This window comes from Mustelus asterias, unplaced genomic scaffold (assembly GCF_964213995.1).
Source record: "Mustelus asterias unplaced genomic scaffold, sMusAst1.hap1.1 HAP1_SCAFFOLD_418, whole genome shotgun sequence".
Classification (NCBI taxonomy): domain Eukaryota; kingdom Metazoa; phylum Chordata; class Chondrichthyes; order Carcharhiniformes; family Triakidae; genus Mustelus; species Mustelus asterias.
In genome coordinates, this window is record NW_027590373.1 from 255,186 (window position 1) to 277,895 (window position 22,710).

Genomic DNA, 22,710 nt, shown 5'->3' on the forward strand with positions numbered 1-22,710 from the left:
ATAAGCACATGAATATGCAAGGAAGAGGGATATGGAGCAGGGGCAGGATATAAATTGGTTGGAGACTTGGGCGGAGAGATGGCAGATGGAGTTTAATCCGGACAAATGTGAGGTAATGCATTTTGGAAGGTCTAATACAGAGAGGAAATATACAGCAAATGGCAGAACACTTAAGAGTATTGATAGGCAGAGGGATCTGGGTGTACAGGTACACAGGTCACTGAAAGTGGCAACGCAGGTGGAGAAGGTAGTCAAGAAGGCATACGGCATGCTTGCCTTCATCGGCCGGGGCAATGAGTTTAAAAATTGGCACGTCATGTTGCAGCTTTATAGAATCTTAGTGAGGCCGCACTTGGAATGTAGTGTTCAATTCTGGTCGCCACACTACCAGAAGGATGTGGAGGCTTTGGAGAGGGTACAGAAAAGATTTACCAGGATGTTGCCTGGTATGGAGGGCATTAGCTATGAGGAGAGATTGGAGAAACCTGGTTTGTTCTCACTGGAACGACAGAGGTTGAGGGGTGACCTGGCAGAAGTCTACAAGATTATGAGAGGCATGGACAGAGTGGATAGTCAGAAGTTTTTTCCCAGGGTGGAAGAGTCAAGTACTAGGGGGCACAGGTTTAAGGTGCGAGGGGCAAGGTTTAAAGGAGATGTACGAAGCATGTTTTTTACACAGAGGGAGGTGGGTGCCTGGAACTCGTTGCTGGGGGAGGCAGTGGAAGCAGATACGATAGTGACTTTTAAGGGGCGTTTTGACAAACACATGAATAGGATGGGAATAGAGGGATATGGTCCCCGGAAGGGTCGGGGGTTTTGGTTAAGTCGGGCAGCATGGTCGGTGCAGGCTTGGAGGGTCGAAGGGCCTGTTCCTATGCTGTAATTTTCTTTGTTCTTTGTTTTTCGAAAGTGAGGGAGCGTGGGTTTCCTCCGGGTGCTCCGGTTTCCTCCCACAGTCCAAAGATGTGCGGGTTAGGTTGATTGGCCATGCTAAAATTGCCCTTAGTGTCCTGAGATGTGTAGGTTAGAGTGATTAGTGGGCAAATATGTAGGGATATGGGGGTAGGGCCTGGGTGGGATTGTGGTCGGTGCAGACCCGATGGGCCGAATGGCCTCTTTCTGTGCTGTAGGGTTTCTATGATTTCAAGGCGTTGGTGGGGCTTTAGCGTCGGTGTGGAGGGACCAGGAAAGATTTTATTTTGCAGATTGAAAAGAAGTTTGCTCACTCAGAGGTTTGTAATCCGTTGCAATTCTCTAACCCCCGGGGAGGTGGGGGATATAGATTACAAAAGCAGAGAGGTCATGATGGAGTTGTATAGAACTTTGGTGCGGCCACAGTTGGAGTATTGTGTGCAGTTCTGGTCGCCACATTATAGGAAGGATGTGATTGCCCTGGAGGGGGTGCAGAGGAGATTCACCAGGATGCTGCCTGGGACGGAACATTTACGTTATGAAGAGAGGTTGGGTAGACTTGGGTTGTTTTCATTGGGTTAAAGTCCAACAGGTTTATTTGGTAGCAAATGCCATTTGCTACCAAATAAACCTATTGGACTTTAACGTGGTGTTGTTAAAACTCTTACTGTGTTTACCCCAGTCCAACGCCGGCATCTCCACATCATTGTTTTCTCTGTAGCAGAGAAGACTGAGGGGCGACCTGATCGAGGTGTACAAGATTATGAGGGACAGGGTGGATAGGGAGCAGCTGTTCCCCTCAGTTGAAGGGTCAGTCATGAGGGGACAGAGGTTGAGGGTGAGGGGCAGGAGGTTTAGGGAGGGCGGTGAGGGTGTGGAATGCGCTGCCTGGGAGGGTGGTGGGGGCCGGATGCCTCACATCCTTTAAAAAGTACCTGGATGAGTGCTTGGCACGTCATAACGTTCAAGGCTGTGGGCCAAGTGCTGACAAGCGGGATTAGGTGGGCAGGTCGGGGCATGTCATGCGTCGGTGCAGACTCGATGGGCCGAAGGGCCTCTTCTGCGCTGTGGTATTCTGTGATTCTGATTCCATGTTGGAAGTTCAGTCACGATTTTATTGAACGACAGCGCGGGCTCAAGGGCCCGCATGGCCTCAGTGCTTCATGGGTAGTGTTGGGAGAGAAAGCCAAGCTCTTAATGCTGGGGACGTGTGATCCAGCGACTGAAAATAGGAATCAATTTCAATTTGCACAATCTACATTCGCTGGGCATTAATTAAACTTCGTTTCGCCTGTGGCATGGTTTCAGCAATAGGATCTTGTGACGTCAATGTCTCACCTCGGGACCGGAATAAGACACGATAGTTTACCTGCTGTTAAATAACAGATCCCCGAGTCTAACGGGACTGGGGCAGACTTTTCATAGAAATCATAGAAACCCTACAGTGCAGAAGGAGGCCATTCGGCCCATCGAGTCTGCACCGACCACAATCCCACCCAGGCCCTACCCCCACATATTTACCCGCTAATCCCTCTAACTACGCATCTCAGGGACAATTTGTAACCTGGCCAATCAACCTAACCCACACATCTTTGGACCCAAGCATACCGTTCATAGAGGTCCAATCAAAAGTCTGACAGCAGTCCATTTGATTTGATTTGATTTGATTTGGTTTATTATTGTCACATGTATCAGTGTGCAGTGGAACGCATTGTTTCTTGCGCGCTATACAGACAAAGCATACCGTTCATAGAGAAGGAAAGGAGAGGGTGCAGAATGTAGTGTTACAGTCACAGCTCGGGTGTAGAGAAAGATCAACTTAATCATCATCGAAGAAACCCGACAGTACGGAAAGAGGCCATTCGGCCCATCAAGTCTGCACCGACCACAATCCCACCCAGGCCCTACCCCCCCCCCCCCATATCCCTACATGTTTTACCCACTCATCCCTCTAACCTACACATCTCAGGACACTAAGGGGCAATTTTAGCACGGCCAATCAACCTTACCCGCACATCTTTGGACTGTGGGAGGAAACCGGAGCACCCGGAGGAAACCCACGCAGACACGAGGGGAATGTGCAAACTCCACACAGACCCAAGCCGGGAATCGAACCCAGGTCCCCGGAGCTGTGAAGCAGCAGTGCTAACCACTGTGCTACCGTGCCGCCCCTAATATTTGATTTGATTTATTATTGTCACATTTATTGGGATGCAGTGAAAAGTACTGTTTCTTGCGCGCTATACAGACAAAGCATACCGTTCATAGAGAAGGAAAGGAGAGGGTGCAGAATCTAGTGTTACATTCACAGCTAGGGTGTAGAGAAAGATCAACTTAATGCGAGGTCGGTCCAATCAAAAGTCTGTCGGCAGCAGGGAAGAAGCTGTTCTTGAGTCGGTCGGTACGTGACCTCAGACTTTTGTATCTTTTTCCCGATGGAAGAAGGTGGAAGAGAGAATGTCCGGGGTGCGTGGGGGTCCTTGATTATGCTGGCTGCTTTTCCCTGAGGCAGCGGGAAGTGTAGACGGAGTCAATGGATGGGAGGCTGGTTTGTGTGATGGGACTGGGCTTTGTTCACAACCCTTTGTAGTTCCCTGCGGTCTTGGGCAGAGCAGGAGCCCAGACCAAGCTGTGATACACCCGGAAAGGATGCTTTCTGTGGTATATCTGTAAAAGTTGGTGAGAGTCACAGCGGATGTGTCTGTACAGCACGTGAGAAACAATACTTTTCACTGGATACCAATACATCTGACAATAATAAATCAAATCAAATATAGCCTACTCCAGCTGCTAGTTCTTATCAGCAGGAGATTTTCACAGTTACTTCATTGCAGTGTTAATGTAAGCCGACTTGTGACACTAATGAATAAACTTTTCATTGCTCATCTCTCCCCACTCCCTCCCAGTCCCTCGCTCGCATCTGATAGATTTTCAAGTAGCTTTCTACGGGGCCCCTGCAAGGTCACCAGATTCCTGTTCATCTATCTCCAGATATCTGTACATTCCTGTGTTTTCTGATCAGCAACACCTTCTGGCAGTTGCTGCGTATGAATAATAAATGTTATCTGCACTGACACCGCTGAGCTGCACGGTGGCACAGAGGGTTAGCACTGCTGCCTCACAGCGCCAGGGACCCGGGTTCGATTCCCGGCTCGGGTCACTGTCTGTGCGGAGTCTGCATGTTCTTCCCCCGTGCCTGCGTGGGTTTCCTCCGGGTGCTCCGGTTTCCTCCCACAGTCCGAGCAACGTGCTGATTAGGTGGATTGGCTGTGCTAAATTGCCCTGTAGTGTCAGGGGGACTAGCTAGGGTAAATGCATGGAGTTATGGGGATAGGGCTTGGGTGGGATTGTGGTCGGTGCAGACTCGATGGGCCGAATGGCCTCCTTCTGCACTGTAGGAATTCTTTGATTCTACTTCTTTTGGCCACGGGTGAAGGGAAAATGTTAGAAAGGGAGTTAATCGAGTCGGAGATTGAGGGCAGAGGTCGTTGGCGATTGTTCAGAAAGGTGTGGAGCCTTTGCTAAAGTTTAAGTTTATTTACTAGTGTCACAAGTCGGCTTACATTAACACCGCAATGAAGTTACTGTGAAAATCCCCTCGTCACCACAATCCGGTGCCTGTTCGGGTCAATCCACCTAACCAGCACGTCTTTCAGACTGTGGGAGGAAACCGGAGCACCCGGGGGAAACCCACGCAGACACGGGGAGAATGTGCAGACTCCACACAGACAGTGACCCAAGGCCGGGAATCGAACCCGGGTCCCTGGCGCTGTGAGGCAGCAGTGCTAACCCACTGTGCACATATGGAACTATTTCGTTAACCATTCAGAGTGTAGTGGCAAAAAATGTTGGCCTCTATCCTCAGAATTAGTTTATTGACCTGAAATCCGGATTTTCTGAAGAATCCCGCTTTGGACACTGTCGGAGCACAAGTCCCAAATATGGGTGGCACGGTGGCACAGTGGTTAGCACTGCTGCCTCGCAGTGCCAGGGACCCGGGTTCAATTCCGGCCGAGGGCGATTGTCTGTGCGGAGTCTGCACATTCTCCCCGTGTTTGCGTGGGTTTCCTCCGGGTGCTCCGGTTTCCTCCCACAGTCCAAAGTTGTGCGGGTTAGGCGGATTGGCCATGCTAAATTGCCCCTTAGTGTCCAAAGATGTGCGGGTTAGGTGGATTGTCCATGCTAAATGCGCAGAGATACGTGGGTAGGGAGGAGGGAAAGGACTGGATGGGATGCTCTTTTGGAGAGTCGGTGCAGACTCGATGGGCCGAATGGCCTCTTTCTGTACTGTCGGGATTCTATGGTTCCACGGGGTCGAGGAGAACGATAATCTTAGAAATCTTAGAAACCCGACAGCACAGAAAGAGGCCATTCGGCCCATCGAGTCTGCACCGACCACAATCCCACCCAGGCCCTACCCCCATATCCCTACATATTTTACCCGCTAATCCCTCTAATCTACGCATCTCAAGACACGAAGGGGCAATTTAGCACGGCCAATCCACCTAACCTGCACATCTTTGGACTGTGGGAGGAAACCGGAGCACCCGGAGGAAACCCACGCAGACACGAGGAGAATGTGCAAACTCCACACAGACAGTGACCCAAGCTGGGAATCGAACCCGGGTCCCTGGAGATGTGAAGCAGCAGTGCTAACCCACTGTGCTACCGTGCCGCCCATGATAATTGTGATAATTACTGCAACGTACTGTTTATTAACTGCTCGACTGGAATAAATCAGCTGCTGCTTCACAGTTGCTCACCCTGCCTGAGAGGGTGAAGGACAGTCTGTACCCGAGGAGTAGGACAAGTCACAGATAAGAATGAGTCAGTGCTGCTGAACAGAGAACAAAGTTGCATATCTGTGGCACCATACGTCACCTCACAGCCTTTCAAAGGGCTTTGCAGCCGGTTAAATAACCATCCTTCAGTCAACATCTCAACTTTAAAGTTTATTTATGAGTGTTACGAGTAGGCTTACATTAACGCTGCAATGAAGTGGAGGGGAGGTGACAGCATTGTGTAATTATCGCTGGACTATTAATAGGATCATAGAATCCCTACAGTACAGGAGGCCATTCGGCCCATCAAGTCTGCACCGACCACAATCCCACCCAGGCCCTACGCCCATATCCCTACATATTTTACCCGCTAGTCCCTCTAATCTACGCATCTCAAGACACGAAGGGGCAATTTAGCACGGCCAATCAACCTAACCTGCACATCTTTGGACTGTGGGAGGAAACCGGAGCACCCGGAGGAAACCCACGCAGACACGAGGAGAATGTGCAAACTCCACACAGACAGTAACCCGAGCCAGGAATCGAACCCAGGTCCCTGGAGCTGTGAAGCAGCAGTGCTAACCACTGTGCCACTGTGTCGTGCAGAAACTCAGCTAATGTTCTGGGTATGGGTGGCATGGTGGCACAGTGGTTAGCACTGCTGCCTACAACACCAGGGATCCAGGTTCAATTCCAGCCTTGGGTCACTGTCTGTGTGGAATTTGCGCGTTCTTCCTGCGTCTGCGTGGGTTTCCTCCGGGTGCTCCGGTTTCCTCCCACAGTCCAAAGATGTGTTGATGTGGAGAAGCCGGCGTTGGACTGGGGTGGGCACAGTAAGAAGTCTCATAACACCAGGTTAAAGTCCAACAGGTTTATTTGATAGCCCGAGCTTTCAGAGCACTGCCCAGTCATCAGGTGATGAAGGAGCAGCTCTCCGAAAGCTCGTGCTATCAAATGAACCTGTTGCACTTTAACCTGGTGTCGTGATACTTCAAAGATTTGTCGGTTAGGTTGATTGGCCATGCTAACTGTCCCTTAGTGTCCAAAGATGTGCAGGGTAGGTTGATTGGCCATGCTAAATTGTCCCTTAACCTGCACATCTTTGGACACTAAGGAGCAATTTCCCCACGCTGCAAATTTCTTAACGTCCTTCTATAATTTGCCGTAGCCCGCCTCAACAGCTTGGTTTGGCTCCTGCTCTGCCCAAGACCGCAAGGGACTACAAAAGGTCGTGAATGTAACCCAGTCCATCACGCAAACCAGCCTCCCATCCATTGGCTCTGTCTACACTTCCCGCTGCCTCGGGGAAAAGCAGCCAGCATAATCAAGGACCCCACACACCCCGGACATTCTCTCTTCCACCTTCTTCCGTCGGGAAAAAGATACAAAAGTCTGAGGTCACGTACCAACCGACTCAAGAACAGCTTCTTCCCTGCTGCCGTCATTTTGAATGGACCTACCTCGCATTAATTTGATCTTTCTCTACACCTGAGCTATGAATGTAACACTACATTCTGCACTCTCTTGTTTCCTTCTCCATGAACGGTATGCTTTGTCTGTATCGCGCGCAAGAAACAATACTTTTCACTGTATGTTAATACATGTGACAATAATAAATCAAATCAAATCAAAATATCTGCCGCTTTATTAACTACTGGAAACTAAAGTTTATTAAAGTGCATTTATTAGTGGCAGAAGTCGGGTTACATTAACACTGCAGTGAAGTTACTGTGAAAATTCTCCAGTCGCCACACTCCGGTGCCTGTTTGGGTACACTGAGGGAGAATTTAACACAGCCAATGCACCTAACCAGCACGTCTTGGAGTACTGTGTGCAGTTCTGGTCCCCACATTACAGGAAGGATGTGGAGGCTTTGGAGAGGGTGCAGAGGAGGTTTACCAGGATGTTGCCTGGTATGGAGGGGAGATCCTATGAGGAGAGGCTGAGGGATTTGGGATTGTTTTCGCTGGAAAGGCGGCGGCTAAGAGGGGATCTTATTGAAACATATAAGATGATTAGAGGTTTAGATAGGGTGGATAGTGATAGCCTTTTTCCTCTGATGGAGAAATCCAGCACGAGGGGGCATGGCTTTAAATTGAGGGGGGGTAGTTATAGAACCGATGTCAGGGGTAGGTTCTTTACCCAGAGGGTGGTGAGGGATTGGAATGCCCTGCCAGCATCAGTAGTAAATGCGCCTAGTTTGGGGGCGTTTAAGAGATCCGTAGATAGGTTCATGGACGAAAAGAAATTGGTTTAGGTTGGAGGGTCACAGTTTTTTTTTAACTGGTCGGTGCAACATCGTGGGCCGAAGGGCCTGTTCTGCGCTGTAATGTTCTATGTTCTATGTTCTATGTCTTTCGAACTGTGGGAGGGAACTGGGGGAAACCCACGGAGACAAGGGGGGAGATCGTGCAGACTGTCAAACATTCTGGAATTCCCTCCCTAACAGCGCCGTGGCTGTACCTACACAACACGGGGACTGCAGCGGGTTCAAGATGGCGGGTTCAAGATGGCGGCTCACCCACCACCTTCTCAAGGAGGGCAATTATTGATGGGCAGGAAATACTGGGCCCGGCCAGCGATGCGGAAGACAAACTGAATAATTCAATAAATTAGCAGTCACGGGCTTTGGGGGAACTGCGAGGTTCTGAGCGGCGGTGCAGAAAGGCAAGATTTTTTGATGCTTTTATCCATAGAATCTTTCGTTTTACTCCCCAGTTCCCCGGCTTGACATAGAAGCGCACTTACATTCACCAGCTGAAGGCTCACCGCTCGCAGTGTGAAATCTTGGAGGAGAGTTTTAATAAGCCTGTCTGCTAGTCTGAGGCAGCACTTTGTAATCACCCTTGGAGCTGATCCGCACCAAATGAACCTTTGTTCCGGCAACAACCTGTCGCGACACGGAACAGTCCCGAAGCCAAAATAAAGCTGCCTTTCCTTCAGGTCCGCAGCTGGCTTCTCGGTTCGCCAGCTCAACTTCATCCCAGGTTTAAAATACCACCTCCATCACAAAATCACACAATCCCTACAGCGCAGAAGAGACCATTCAGCCCATCGAGTCTACGCCCACTCACAGACAGAGTAACTCACCCACTCCCCATAACCCACACATTTCCCATGGCCAATGCACCTAGCCTGCACATCTTTGGACACTAAGGGGCAATTTAGCATGGCCAATCCACCTAACCTGCCCATCTTTGGACACTAAGGGGCAATTTAGCATGGCCAATCCACCTAACCTGTACATCTTTGGACACTAAGGGGCAATTTAGCATGGCCAATCCACCTAACCTGCCCATCTTTGGACACTAAGGGGCAATTTAGCATGGCCAATCCACCTAACCTGTACATCTTTGGACACTAAGGGACAATTTAGCATGGCCAATCCACCTAACCCGCACATCTTTGGACACTAAGGGGCAATTTAGCATGGCCAATCCACCTAACCTGCACATCGTTGGACACTAAGGGGCAATTTAGCATGGCCAATCCACCTAACCTGCCCATCTTTGGACACTAAGGGGCAATTTAGCATGGCCAATCCACCTAACCTGTACATCTTTGGACACTAAGGGGCAATTTGGCATGGCCAATCCACCTAACCTGCCCATCTTTGGACACTAAGGGGCAATTTAGCAAGGCCAATCCACCTAACCTGTACATCTTTGGACACTAAGGGACAATTTAGCATGGCCAATCCACCTAACCCGCACATCTTTGGACACTAAGGGGCAATTTAGCATGGCCAATCCACCTAACCTGCACATCGTTGGACACTAAGGGACAATTTAGCATGGCCAATCCACCTAACCTGCACATCTTTGGACACTAAGGGGCAATTTATCATGGCCAATCCACCTAACCTGCACATCGTTGGACACTAAGGGACAATTTAGCATGGCCAATCCACCTAACTTGCACATCTTTGGACACTAAGGGACAATTTAGCATGGCAAATCCACCTAACTTGCACATCTTTGGACACTAAGGGGCAATTTAGCATGGCCAATCCACCTAACACGCACATCTTTGGAAACTAAGGGACAATTTAGCATGGCCAATCCACCTAACCTGCACATCTTTGGACACTAAGGGGCAATTTAGCATGGCCAATCCACCTAACCGACACATCTTTGGACACTGAGGGACAATTTAGCATGGTCAATCCACCTAACCTGCGCATCTTGGTACAGTAGGGGGCAATTTAGCATGGCCAATCCACCAAACCTGCACATCTTTGGACACAAAGGGGCAATTTAGCATGGCCAATCCACCTAACCTGCACATCTTTGGAGTGTGGGAGGAAACGGAGCACCTGGGGGAAAACCCATGCAGACACGGGGGTGGGGGAGGGGCAGAACATGCAAACTCCACACTGACAGTGACCCAAGCCGGGAATCGAACCAGTGTCCCTGGAGCTGTGAGGCAGCGGTGCTAACCCACTGTGCCGTCGTCGCCACACTCTGGCGCCTGTTCGGGTACACGGAGGGAGAATGTGTGAACCAGATGTGTTTCCCCGACAACGGGTCATCAGTAGATTCCAGATATTTTTTTATTGCATTCAAATTCCACCAGCTGCCGTGGGCGGGATTCGAACCCGGGTCCCCCCAGAACATTAGCTGAGTTTCTGGATTCATAGTCTGGCGATAATACCACTGGGCCACACCGCCAACCCCTCTTCCAGTCCCCCTGCCTGAATGAAGAATAAATTCTGACATTATAGGTAGGAACCAGTAGTGGATGAATTGGCTCTGATAAGTGTGAAAGCCGTGTACGATTTACTGTCAAAACGGTGAGGCTTTCCTTGTAGATTGCTCCTGCCAGCAGACAGTTGTCAGCAGAACCGTAGGGAACAAACTAACTCCTCACATATGCAGAGTGCTATTCATTGCCTGCAGTTGCATGTTGAGCTGTCAGAGGACACCACAACAGCCTGACTTGCCTCTCCGCCGTCTGATGTGGATGAAGCTGTTCCCCCCCCCAGGCGAAAGCGGTTACTGGTGCAAAGCGAGAGGGCTTCACAGGACCTGAATCGTTCTCCTCTTCCCCCAAGTGTGGAGCTGGCCGCACAGTTCAAAGCTCCCTTCAAGGGAAAGGACGGAGCGAAGCAAGGAATTCAGGATCCTTGCATCCAAACAAACCACAAAGGGAAATCAACAGCGGGGAGGACACAGTGGACAGAACTTCCAATCAATGGAAGCGAATTGCAGTGAAGATTGCTGTCAACGGGGGTGAATTTCAATGAAGATTACTGTCCATGAAGGTGAATTTCAGTGAAGATTATGATCGGCGGAGGTGAATTTCAGGATTATGAGCAACGGAAGCAAATCGCAGTGAAGATTACTGTCGACGGGGGTGAATCTGGGAGCAAAAACAAGAAGGCAGATTACTACCTGAATGGGTTTAAATTGGGAGAGGGGAGTGTGCAGAGGGACCTGGGTGTCCTTGTGCACTAGTTGCTGAAGGTAAGCATGCAGGTGCAGCAGGCGGTAAAGAAGGCAAATGGGATGTTGGCCTTCATTGCGAGAGGTTTCGAGTACAGGAGCAGGGATGTGTTGTTGCAATTATACAGGGCCTTGGTGAGGCCACACCTAGAGTATTGTGCGCAGTTTTGGTCTCCTCTTCTGAGGAAGGATGTTCTTGCTCTCGAGGGGGTGCAGCGAAGGTTTACCAGGCTGATTCCGGGGACTGATGTATGAGGAGAGATTGACCAGGTTAGGATTGTTTTCGCTGGAGTTCAGACGAATGAGGGGGGGAATCTCACAGAGACTTATAAAATTCTAACAGGACTAGACAGGGTAGACGCAGGGAGGATGTTCCCGATGGTGGGGGGAGTCCAGAACCAGGGATCGCAGTCTGAGGATTCGGGGTGGACCATTTAGGACGGAGATGAGGAGACATTTCTTCACCCGGTGAGCCTGTGGAATTCATTACCACAGGAAGTAGTTGATGCCAAAACACTGAATGTATTCAAGAGGCGGCTGGATATAGCACTTGGGGCGAACGGGGTCAAAGGTTATGGGGAGAAAGCAGGATTAGGCTATTGATTTGGATGATGAGTCATGATCGCAATGAATGGCGGAGCAGGCTCGAAGGGCCGAATGGCCTCCTCCTGCTCCTATCTTCTCTGTTTCTATATTTCTATTTCAATGAAGATTATGATGAATGGTAGTGAATTTTAGGATGGTTTTTATTCATTCATGGGACATGGGCGTCGCTGGCTGGGCCCAGCATTTATTGCCCATCCCTAGTTGCCCTTGGAGGGCAGTTGAGTGTCAACCACATTGCTGTGGCTCTGGAGTCACATGTAGGCCAGACCGGGGTAAGGACGGCAGATTTCCTTCCCTAAAGGGAACCAGATGGATTTTTCCCACAATGGGTCATCAGTAGATTCTTAATTCCAGATTTTCTTTTATAGAATTCAAATTCCACCATCTGCCGTGGCGGGATTCGAACCCGGGTCCCCCAGAACATTAGCTGAGTTTCTGGATTAAGACTCTAACGATAATACCATTAGGCCATTGCTTCCCCATAAATGATCATGATTATGATTGACGGAGGTGAATTCAATGAAGATTACATGCAATGACTATCAACGGAATCATATAAATGACTTGGAGGAAAAAAAGTTAAAGTTTATTTATTAGTGTCACAAGTAAGGCTTCCATTCACACTGCAATGAAGTTACTGCGAAATTCCCCTAGTTGCCACACTCTGGCGCCTGTTCGGGTAACATGGAGGGAGAATTTAGCGCCTAACCAGCATGTCTTTTGGATTGTGGGATGGAACCGAAGCACCCGGAGGAAACCCACGCAGACACGGGGAGAATGTGCAAACTCCACGCAGTCAGTGACCCGAGCCGGGAATCGAACCCGGGTCCCTGGCGCTGTGAGGCAGCAGTGCTAACCACTGTGCCGCCCACATATAAATGAAAATGTAACTGGTTTGATTACTAAGTTTGCAAACGACACAAAGGTTAGTGAATTTGTAGATCGCTGAGGACCGTCGGAGGATACAGAAGGGTATAAATCGGTTGGAGACTTGGGCGGAGAGATGGCAGATGGAGTTTAATCCGGACAAATGTGAGGTAATGCATTTTTGAAGGTCTAATGCAGATAGGAAATATACAGTAAATGGCAGAACACTTAAGAGTGTTGATTGGCAGAGGGATCTGGGTGTACAGGTACACAGGTCACTGAAAGTGGCAATGCAGGTGGAGAAGGTAGTCAAGAAGGCATACGGCATGCTTGCCTTCATTGGCCGGGGTATTGAGTTTAAAAATTGGGAAGTCATGTTGCAGCTTTATAGAACCTTAGTTAAGCCGCACTTGGAATACAGTGTTCAATTCTGGTCGCCACACTACCAGAAGGATGTGGAGGTTTTGGAAAAGGTACAGAAAAGATTTACCAGGATGTTGCCTGGTATGGAGGGCATTAGCTATGAGGAGAGGTTGGAGAAACTTGGTTTGTTCTCACTGGAGCGACGGAGGTTGAGGGGAGACCTGATAGAAGTCTACAAGATTATGAGGGACATGGACAGAGTGGATAGTCAGAAGCTTTTTCCCCAGGGTGGAAGAGTCAATTACTAGGGGGCGCAGGTTTAAGGTGCGAGAGGCAAGGTTTAAAGCAGATGTACGAGGCACGTTTTTGACACAAAGGGTGGTGGGTGCCTGGAACTCGCTGCCGGGGGTACGGAAGCAGATACGATAATGAGTTTTAAGGGGCGTCTGGACAAATACATGAATAGGATGGGAACGGAGGGATACGGTCCCCGGAAGGGTAGGGGGTTTTAGTTCGGACGGGCAGCATGGTCGGTGCAGGCATGGAGGGCCAAAGGGCCTGTTCCTGTGCTGCAATTTTCTTGGTTCTTTGTTTGGAATTAAATCTCAGTGAAGAGGGCAATAAATGGAAGTGAATCTCAGTCAGGGTTACGCTCCGTGAGGGCGATGCTTCCAGTACACAGTTCCACAACCTCTATCTCATGCTAACAATCCCAGTGGAGACCGATGACTTTTAAAAAACGATATTGGGATTTCAAGTGACTGAGTGGCAGGGTCACACAAAAACGATTTCAGGTTTAAAGACTTTTCCTCTCATGAACGAGCAGTGAAATAAGTTTCACCGTGTGAAAGCTGTTCCTGATCCTGAACACCTCTCTCTCTATTACAAAGAACAATCAGAACTCCCCACATCTCTTCATCTTTCTGAAACACAACACCCGGGTACTATCCCAGGAAATATCTGTTTGAGGATATATCCTCCTCTGGAGGCTGCTGTACGGGAGTCAGAGGGCAGACATCTTTGTGTGTCTGTCCAGAGGTGTTAAAAGGCTGGAGATCTACCATCAATGTGAGCATACCTATTTTTGGTTCTAACTAGCGATAGAGTCGTAGGGCGGCACAGTGGGTTAGCACTGCTGCCTCACAGCGCCAGGGACCCCGGTTCGATTCCCAGCTCGGGTCACTGTCTGTGTGGAGTCTGCACATTCTCCCCGTGTCTGCGTGGGTTTCCTCCGGGTGCTCTGGTTTCCTCCCACAGTCCGAAAGACGTGCTGGTTAGGGCGCATTGGTCGTGCTAAATTCTCCCTCAGTGTAACCCGAACAGGCGCCGGAGTGTGGCGACGAGGGGGATTTTCACAGTAACGTCATTGCAGTGTGAATGTAAGTCTACTTGTGACTAATAAATAAACTTAACTTTGAGTCATAGAGCAATACAGCACGGAAACAGGCCCTTCGGCCCAACCAGTCCATGCCAACATGGCGCCCCCCCATCTGGCCCCTATCCCTCGAATCCTTTCCAATCCATGGACTTATCCAAATGCTTTTTAAATGTTGCTATTGTACCCGCCTCAACCACTTTCTCTGGCAGCTCATTCCAGACATGCAGCATGGGGGCACAGCACAGTGGTTAGCACTGCTGCCTCACAGCGCCAGGGTCCTGGGTTCGATTCCCGGCTTGGGTCACTGTCTGTGCGGAGACTGCATGTTCTTCCCCCGTGTCTGCGTTTGAAGAAGGGATTAAGGTCTATGGGGTTATTGCTTAAATTGGAACTATAGAGATGAATAAGACCATAAGACATAGGAGCGGAAGTAAGGCCATTCGGCCCATCGAGTCCACTCCACCATTCAATCATGGTTGATTTCAACTCCATTTACCCGCTCTCTCCCCATAGCCCTTAATTCCTCGAGAAATCAAGAATTTATCAATTTCTGTCTTGAAGACGCTCAGCCCTCTGTGGCAATGAATTCCACAGACCCACCACTCTCTGGCTGAAGAAATTTCTCCTCATCTCTGTTCTAAAGTGACTCCCTTTTATTCTAAGGCTGTGCCCCCGCGTCCTAGTCTCCCCTGTTAATGGAAACAACTTCCCTACGTCCATCCTATCTAAGCCGTTCATTATCTTGTAAGTCTCTATCAGATCTCCCCTCAACCTCCTAAACTCCAATGAATATAATCCCACGATCCTCAGACGTTCATCGTATGTCAGGCCTACCATTCCTGGGATCATCCGTGTGAATCTCCGCTGGACCCGCTCCAGTGCCAGTATGTCCTTCCTGAGGTGTGGGGCCCAAAATTGCTCACAGTATTCCAAATGGGGCCTAACCAGTGCTTTATAAAGCCTCAGAAGTACATCCCTGCTTTTGTATTCCAAGCCTCTTGAGATAAATGACAACATTACATTTGCTTTCTTAATTACGGACTCAACCTGCAAGTTTACCTTTAGAGAATCCTGGACTAGGACTCCCAAGTCCCTTTGCACTTTAGCATTATGAATTTTGTCACCGTTTAGAAAATAGTCCATGCCTCTATTCTTTTTTCCAAAGTGCACGACCTCGCACTTGCCCACGTTGAATTTCTGCTAAGAGTTATATTTTGAAATGTTTAAGGATTTCAACCGGTAAAAGCTATGCTATTTTGCTATATTCTAATGGTGTTCTTAAACAGAGATTGTTTTAATAAAAGCTTCTCAGTGGGTCAATCGAACCATACTTGGAGTGAAACTCCTTAAACTCGCCAGGATGTGAAAACCAAGTTGGGGTCCAGGGTAACTTCCTAAAATATCTTGGAGTTTCTAATCTGGACCCTAACATATGTGATTTGTAAGCAGTTTTTATTCAATTATTTTGTTACAGCGGGGGCGCAGTGGCAGAGAGGTATTGTCATTGTATACATTGCCTAGAGACTGCAGGGTAATACTCTGGGGACCCTCACTACAGCAGTTGACGAAATATGAATTCAACAAATGCCAGTTAAAAGTCGAATTACCGACTGTTGTTAAAAAACCAAGGCCACAAATTCTCGCAATGCAAATTGAACATCTTTTTCTCTGCTCACCGCGATCGCTAAAACCCTTCTCCCACCCCCGAGCCCCCTCCCCATGCTTGAGTCTTCCCCTTTCCCCCGCCAACCACCTCCGCCCCCACAGACTCTGACTCCCCCCCCCCCCCCCCCCCCCCCCCCACCGTGTCCCTTGCCCCAACACTCAGCTGTCCAACTCTCTGGACTTCCCTCGGTGTAGCTAAGGGGAGGCCAAGGCCTGGTGGTATTATCGCTGGATGATTCATCCAGAAACTCAGCTAATGTTCTGGGGGACCCGGGTTCGAATCCCGCCACGGCAGATGGTGGAATTTGAATTCAATAAAAAATATCTGGAATTAAGAATCTACTGATGACCCATTGTCGGAAAAACCCATCTGGTTCCTTTAGGGAAGGAAATCTGCCGTCCTTACCCTGGTCTGGCCTACGTGTGACTTGGAAGTCACACACAGCGATGTGGTTGACTCTGAAATGGCCCTAGCAACCTCTCAATTCAAGGGGCAATTAGGGATGGATAATAAATGCTGACCCAGCCAGCGACGCCCCACATCCCATGAGTTCCAGGCTCGCAATTCCCCCCCCCGCCCTTTTCCTTTTTTTATTCATTTGTGGGACACGGATGTCGCGGGCTGGATTGCCCATCCCCAGTTGCCGGAAGGAAGTTGAGAGTCAACAACATTGCCGCGGCCCTGGAGTCACGTGTAGGCCAGACAAGGGCAAGGATGGCAGATTTCCTTCCCTAAAGGACATTAGTGAACCCAGCTGAGTTCTTCCAACATCGACAATGGTTTCATGGTCATTCATGGACTATTAATCCAGAAACTCAGCTAATGTTCTGGGGACCGTGGTTCGAATCCCGCCACGGCAGATGGTGACATTTGAATTCAATAAAAAGATATATCTGGAATTAAGAATCTACTGATGACCACTAAGGGGCAATTTAGCATGGCCAATCCACCTAACCTACACATCTTTGGACACTAAGGGGCAATTTAGCATGGCCAATCCACCTAACCTGCACATCTCTGGACATTAAGGGGCAATTCAGCATGGCCAATCCACCTAACCTACACATCTTTGGACACTAAGGGGCAATTTAGCATGGCCAATCCACCTAACCTGCACATCTTTGGACACTAAGGGGCAATTTAGCATGGCCAATCCACCTAAGCTGCACATCTTTGGACACTAAGGGGCAATTTAGCATGGCCAATCCACCTAACCTATGTGGGAGGAAACCAGAGTACCCGGGGGAAACCCACCCAAACATGGTGGGGAGAACATGCGAACTCCACACAGTCAATCACCTGAGGCTAGTATTGAACCCGGGTCCTTGGCGCTGCGAGGTAGCAGTGCTAACCATTGTGCCACCCGAGGAAGGGGGTGTGGGCTTCTACTTAATCGCTTCCGTGATGTGTCAGCCGTACAAAGTAGCAGATGGTGGCTGGTAACAAATGTGATGAATGTGAAGCATCAGCTTATGAAACCTAGTGGGCTAATTGCTTTAATAGCTTCTTTTGTGAATCTTATTGGCATGACAAGCACAGGGATGCACCGAGATCTTTGCAGGTTGTTGCATTAGTCGGAGTTTGCTTCCCAGACCTTGTGTACTCAGCAACGATACAACAATAGAATATCAGGCATCAGGGACCAGATCAGAAATGCCAAGATATTTTTGATTTGATTTGATTTGATTTATTATTGTCACATGTATTATCATACAGTGAAAAGTATTGTTTCTTGCGCGCTGTACAAAGCATACCATTCATAGAGTACATAGGGGAGAAGGAAAGGAGAGGGTGCAGAATGTAGTGTTACAGTCACAGCTAGGGTGGAGAGAAAGATCAACTTAATATTTGATTTGATTTATTATTGTCACATGTATTAGTATACAATGAAAAGTATTGTTTCTTGCGCGCTATACAGACAAAGCATACTGTTCATAGAGAAGGAAACGAGAGAGTCCAGAATGTAGTGTTACAGTCACAGCTAGGGGTGCAGAGAAAGATCAGCTTAATGTGAGGTAGGTCCTTTCAAAAGTCTGACAGCAGCAGGGAAGAAGCTGTTCTCGAGTCGGCCGGTACGTGACCTCAGACTTTTGTATCTTTTTCCCGAAGGAAGAAGGTGGAAGAGAGAATGTCTGGGGTGTGTGGGGGGCCTTGATTATGCTGGCTGCTTTTCCCGAGGCAGCGGGAAGTGTAGACAGAGTCAATGGATGGGAGGCTGGTATGCGTGATGGACTGGGCTACATTCGTGACTTTTTGTAATTTCTTGCGGTCTTGGGCAGAGCAGGAGCCAGACCAAGCTGTGATACAACCGGAAAGGATGCTTTCTCTGGTGCATCTGTAAAAGTTGGTGAGAGTTGTAGCTGACATACCAAATTTCCTTAGCCTCCTGAGAAAGTAGAGGCGTTGGTGGGATTTCTTAACTATAGTGTTTAATGCAGTTAGCTTCGACCCTATCACGTTTGATATTGACATTAGTTCGAGCAGATGGTGTTTCACTCCGGGTACAATTCAAGAGACCCACCAGGAAGTTTTTATCAGAACAAACTTAATTTAAGAGCTGTGTGAGTTTGCACGTTTTCCCTGTGTCTGCGTGAGTTTCCTCTGGGTGCTCCAGTTTCCTTCCACAGTCCAAAGATGTGCAGGTTAGGTGGATTGGCCATGCTAAATTGCCCTTTAGTGTCCAAAGATGTGCAGGTTAGGTGGATTGGCCATGCTAAATTGCCCTTTAGTGTCCAAAGATGTGTAGGTTAGGTGAATTGGCCATGCTAAATTGCCCCTTAGTGTCCAAAGATGTGCAGGTTAGGTGGATTGGCCATGCTAAATTGCCCCTTGGTGTCCAAAGATGTGCGGGTTGGGTGGATTGGCCATGCTAAATTGCCCTTTAGTGTCCAAAGATGTGTAGGTTAAGTGGATTGGCCATGCTAAATTGCACCTTTGTGTCCAAAGATGTGCAGGTTAGGCGGATTGGCCATGCTAAATACCCCTTCTTGTCCAAAGATGTGTCGGTTAGGTGGATGGGCCATGCGAAATTGCCCCTTAGTGCCCAAAGACATGCAGGTTGGGTGGATTAGCCATGCTAAATTGACCCTAGTGTCCAAAGATGTGTAGGTTAGGTGGCACAGTGGTTAGCACTGCTGCCTCACAGCGCCAGGAACCGGGTTTGATTCCCGGCTTGGGTCGCTGTCTGTGCAGAGTCTGCACGTTCTTCCCGTGTCTGCATGCGTTTCCACCGGGTACTCTGGTTTCCCCACACAGTCTCTTAGTGTCCAAATATGCACAGGTTACATGGATTGGCAATGCTAATAGCCCCTTAGTGTCCAAAGACATGCTGGTTAGGTGCATTGCGCCATGCTAAATTCTCCCTCAGTGTTACCCGAACAGGTGCCGGAGTGTGGCAACTAGGGGGATTTTCACAGTAACTTCATTGCAGTGTTAATGTAACACTTGTAAATCATAGAATCGTACAGTGCAGAAGAAGACCATTTGGCCCATCGAGTCTGCACCAACCACAATCCCACCCAGACGCTATCCCCATAATCCAATGCATTTACCCCAGCCTGTCCACCTGACATGAAGAGGCAAATGGCATGGCCACTCAACCTAACCTGCACATCTTTAGAACATCGAACATTACAGCGCAGTACAGGCCCTTCGGCCCTCGATGTTGCGCCGACCAGTGAAACCAATCTAAAGCCCCTCTAATCTACACTATTCCAATATCATCCATATGTTTATCCAATAACCATTTGAATGCTCTTAATGTTGACGAGTCCACCACTGCTGCAGGCAGGGCATTCCACGCCCTTACTACTCTCTGAGTAAAGAACCTACCTCTAACATCTGTCCTATATCTCTCACCCCGCAATTTAAAGCTATGTCCCCTCGTGTTAGCCATCACCGAGGAAAAAGGCTCTCACTATCCACCCTATCTAATCCTCTGATCATCTTGTATGCCTCTATTAAGTCACCAAGTCTTTTAAGTCATCTTTGGACACTAAGGGGCAATTTAGCATGGCCAATCCACCGAACCCGCACATCTTTTGACTGTGGGAGGAAACCGGAGCACCCGGAGGAAACCCACGCAGACACGGGGAGAACGTGCAGACTCTGCACAGACAGTGACCCAAGGCCGGGAATCGAACCTGGGTCCCTGGCGCTGTGAGGCAGCAGCGCTAACCACCGTGCCACCGTGTCGCCCATAAACCTAAACTTGGGAAAAAAAACCTGCTAATGACCTTTAACCTCGAGAACCAGCCTCGGGAGGTGACACCCCGCAAAACCCCCACCTCAAAGAAAATCCCTGCCGTTTTCAAACCCTGTATGAGGGGCACATTGACCACTGCCGCAGGGAGGCAAGTGGGGGAGCTCCAGGCTGTGATGAGGCAGAGGGATAAGGGGGGGGGCCCCGGGTTAAACAGGAAGAATAAACAGTCGATGAGGTGTAATTAAAATTATGTAAACACGTAGACATTACAGATCAGAAATAATTACAGACACTCTCCAGCCAGCCCCGTGACATGGCTGACGTCCTTAACTGAGCCTCAGCGAGGGACACAATCAAACACGTATGATTACCAACTTTAATTAAAAGCAGCCAAATTCTCTCTTGCGTGACGGAGTGGCGTGCACTGAATATTTTATGAGGTGATATCTCCTGGTGGAGAAGAAGAAAAGTTGCTTAGCTGCTGCCTCGACACAATCCAGTTAGTATTTGGCCCGGAGATTTCTTACATTGCGCCACTGGTTTCGATCGAGACCCCGTCAGAACATGTCCCCCCCACACCCCTTGACTCTCCCCCCCATGCTACCCACTTTTTACCACTAAGCTAGTCCCAAATGCCCACGTTTGGCCCATATCCCTCTGTACCCATCTTACCCATGTAACTATCTAAATGCTTTTTAAAAGACAAAACTGTACCCGCCTCTACTACTGCCTCTGGCAGCTTGTTCCAGACACTCACCACCCTCTGAGTGAAACAATTGCCCCTCTGGACACTTTTGTATCTCTCCCCTCTCACCTTAAACCTATGCCCTCCAGTTTTAGACTCCCCGACCTTTGGGAAAAGATATTGACTATCTAGCTGATCTGTGCCCCTCATTATTTTATAGACCTCTATAAGATCACCCCTCAGCCTCCTACACTCCAGAGAAAAAAGTCCCAATCTATACAGCCTCTCCTTATAACTCAAACCATAAAGTTCCAGTAGCATCTTTAGTACATCTTTTCTGCACTCTTTCTAGTTTAATAATATCCTTTTTATAATAGGGTGACCAGAACTGTACGCAGTATTCCAAGTGTGGCCTTACCAATGTCTTGTACAACTTCAACAAGACGTCCCAACTCCTGCATTCGATGTTCTGACCAATGAAACCAAGCATGCCGAATGCCTTCTTCACCACTCTGTCCACCTGTGACTCCACTTTCAAGGAGCTATGAACCTGTACCCCTAGATCTCTTTGTTCTGTAACTCTCCCCAACGCCCTACCATTAACTGAATTCAAATGCAATTCAAGTGAATTGAGCACAATTCCCTGCCCCATTTCGATCCACCAAAGTACATCACCTCACAGTTATCTAAATTCAACTGGAGAGAAGAGGGAGCTGGCTGTGAACTCTCCCGAGATACACGAAAAAAAGCGCTCTCTTGACAAGTCGCTGTCAGAGCGGAGAGAGCTTGGGTACTGCCGGGAAGAATACACTTTGTCGAAGTTTTCCGTCTCGTACTCATCAGGACCATGGCAAGATTACTAATCTCAGGGGAAACAATAACTTTACGCTGCATGAAAAGAGGATGTTGACTGGTTGGCAGGTGGGCTCTGGTAGTGCTGTTGCCATGAACGCACCAGTGGATGGCAGCTGACAGTTAACTGACAAGCGTTGTTTGAAAACTTTAAGACAAGACTCGGCTTGATCAAGGGGTTCAATTCCCCGACGGGGGAGCTGCAAAATTTCCTGACTGTGTGCGGACAGCGCGCCTTAGGGCGGCACGGTGGCACAGTGGTTAGCATTGCTGCCTCACAGCGCCGGGAACCCAGGTTCCATTCCGGCCTCGGGTCACTGTCTGTGCGGAGTCTGTACATTCTCCCCCCGTGTCTGTGTGGGTTTCCTCCGGGTGCTCTGGTTTCCTCCCACACTCAAATGGGTGGGTTAGGTTGATTGGCCATGCTAAATTGGCCCTAGTGTCAGGGGGATTAGCACAGTAAATGCGTGGGGTTACGGGAATAGGGCCTGGGCGGGATTGTGACTGATGCAGACTCGATGGGCCAAATGGCCTTCTTCTGCACTGTAAGGATTCTATGATTCTATGAAGGCACCCAAGGAATGAACCAGCGAATGGCTGTCATTTATTAAGTTTTGGAGAAACAGGCGCAATGCATATACGTGTCCTTTCTGTCTGCAAAGGAAACGTTTCAAGCGAATATCTTTTCTCAGCCTAAACAGACAGGGTTAACGAATCATGGAGCACTTTCCCACTGGGACATGACTTCAAATAGAATGAAATAAATGTCGGGAAAAGGGAAGAGGCAGAGGGTAATGAGACTAGACAGTTCCATTCAGGCAGCTTAAACCAGGACAGCTTCAAGGAGTATTGGAACAGGAGTAGGCCATTCAGCCCCTCAAGCCTGTTGGACCCATTAGATCACAGCAGAAGGGCCAAATAGCCTTGTGGTGCATTGTAATTTCTCTGGAGG

General features: G+C 48.9%; 1 protein-coding gene across 1 annotated transcript in view; it reads right to left on the reverse strand.

Annotated features, from left to right (window-relative positions):
* The window catches only part of LOC144486626 (pyruvate carboxylase, mitochondrial-like), a gene marked incomplete at its 3' end in the record, with an annotated part of 306,524 nt that overhangs the window by 229,468 nt on the left and 54,346 nt on the right, over positions 1 to 22,710 (reverse strand). The gene's annotated exons all lie outside the window — the stretch shown is intronic.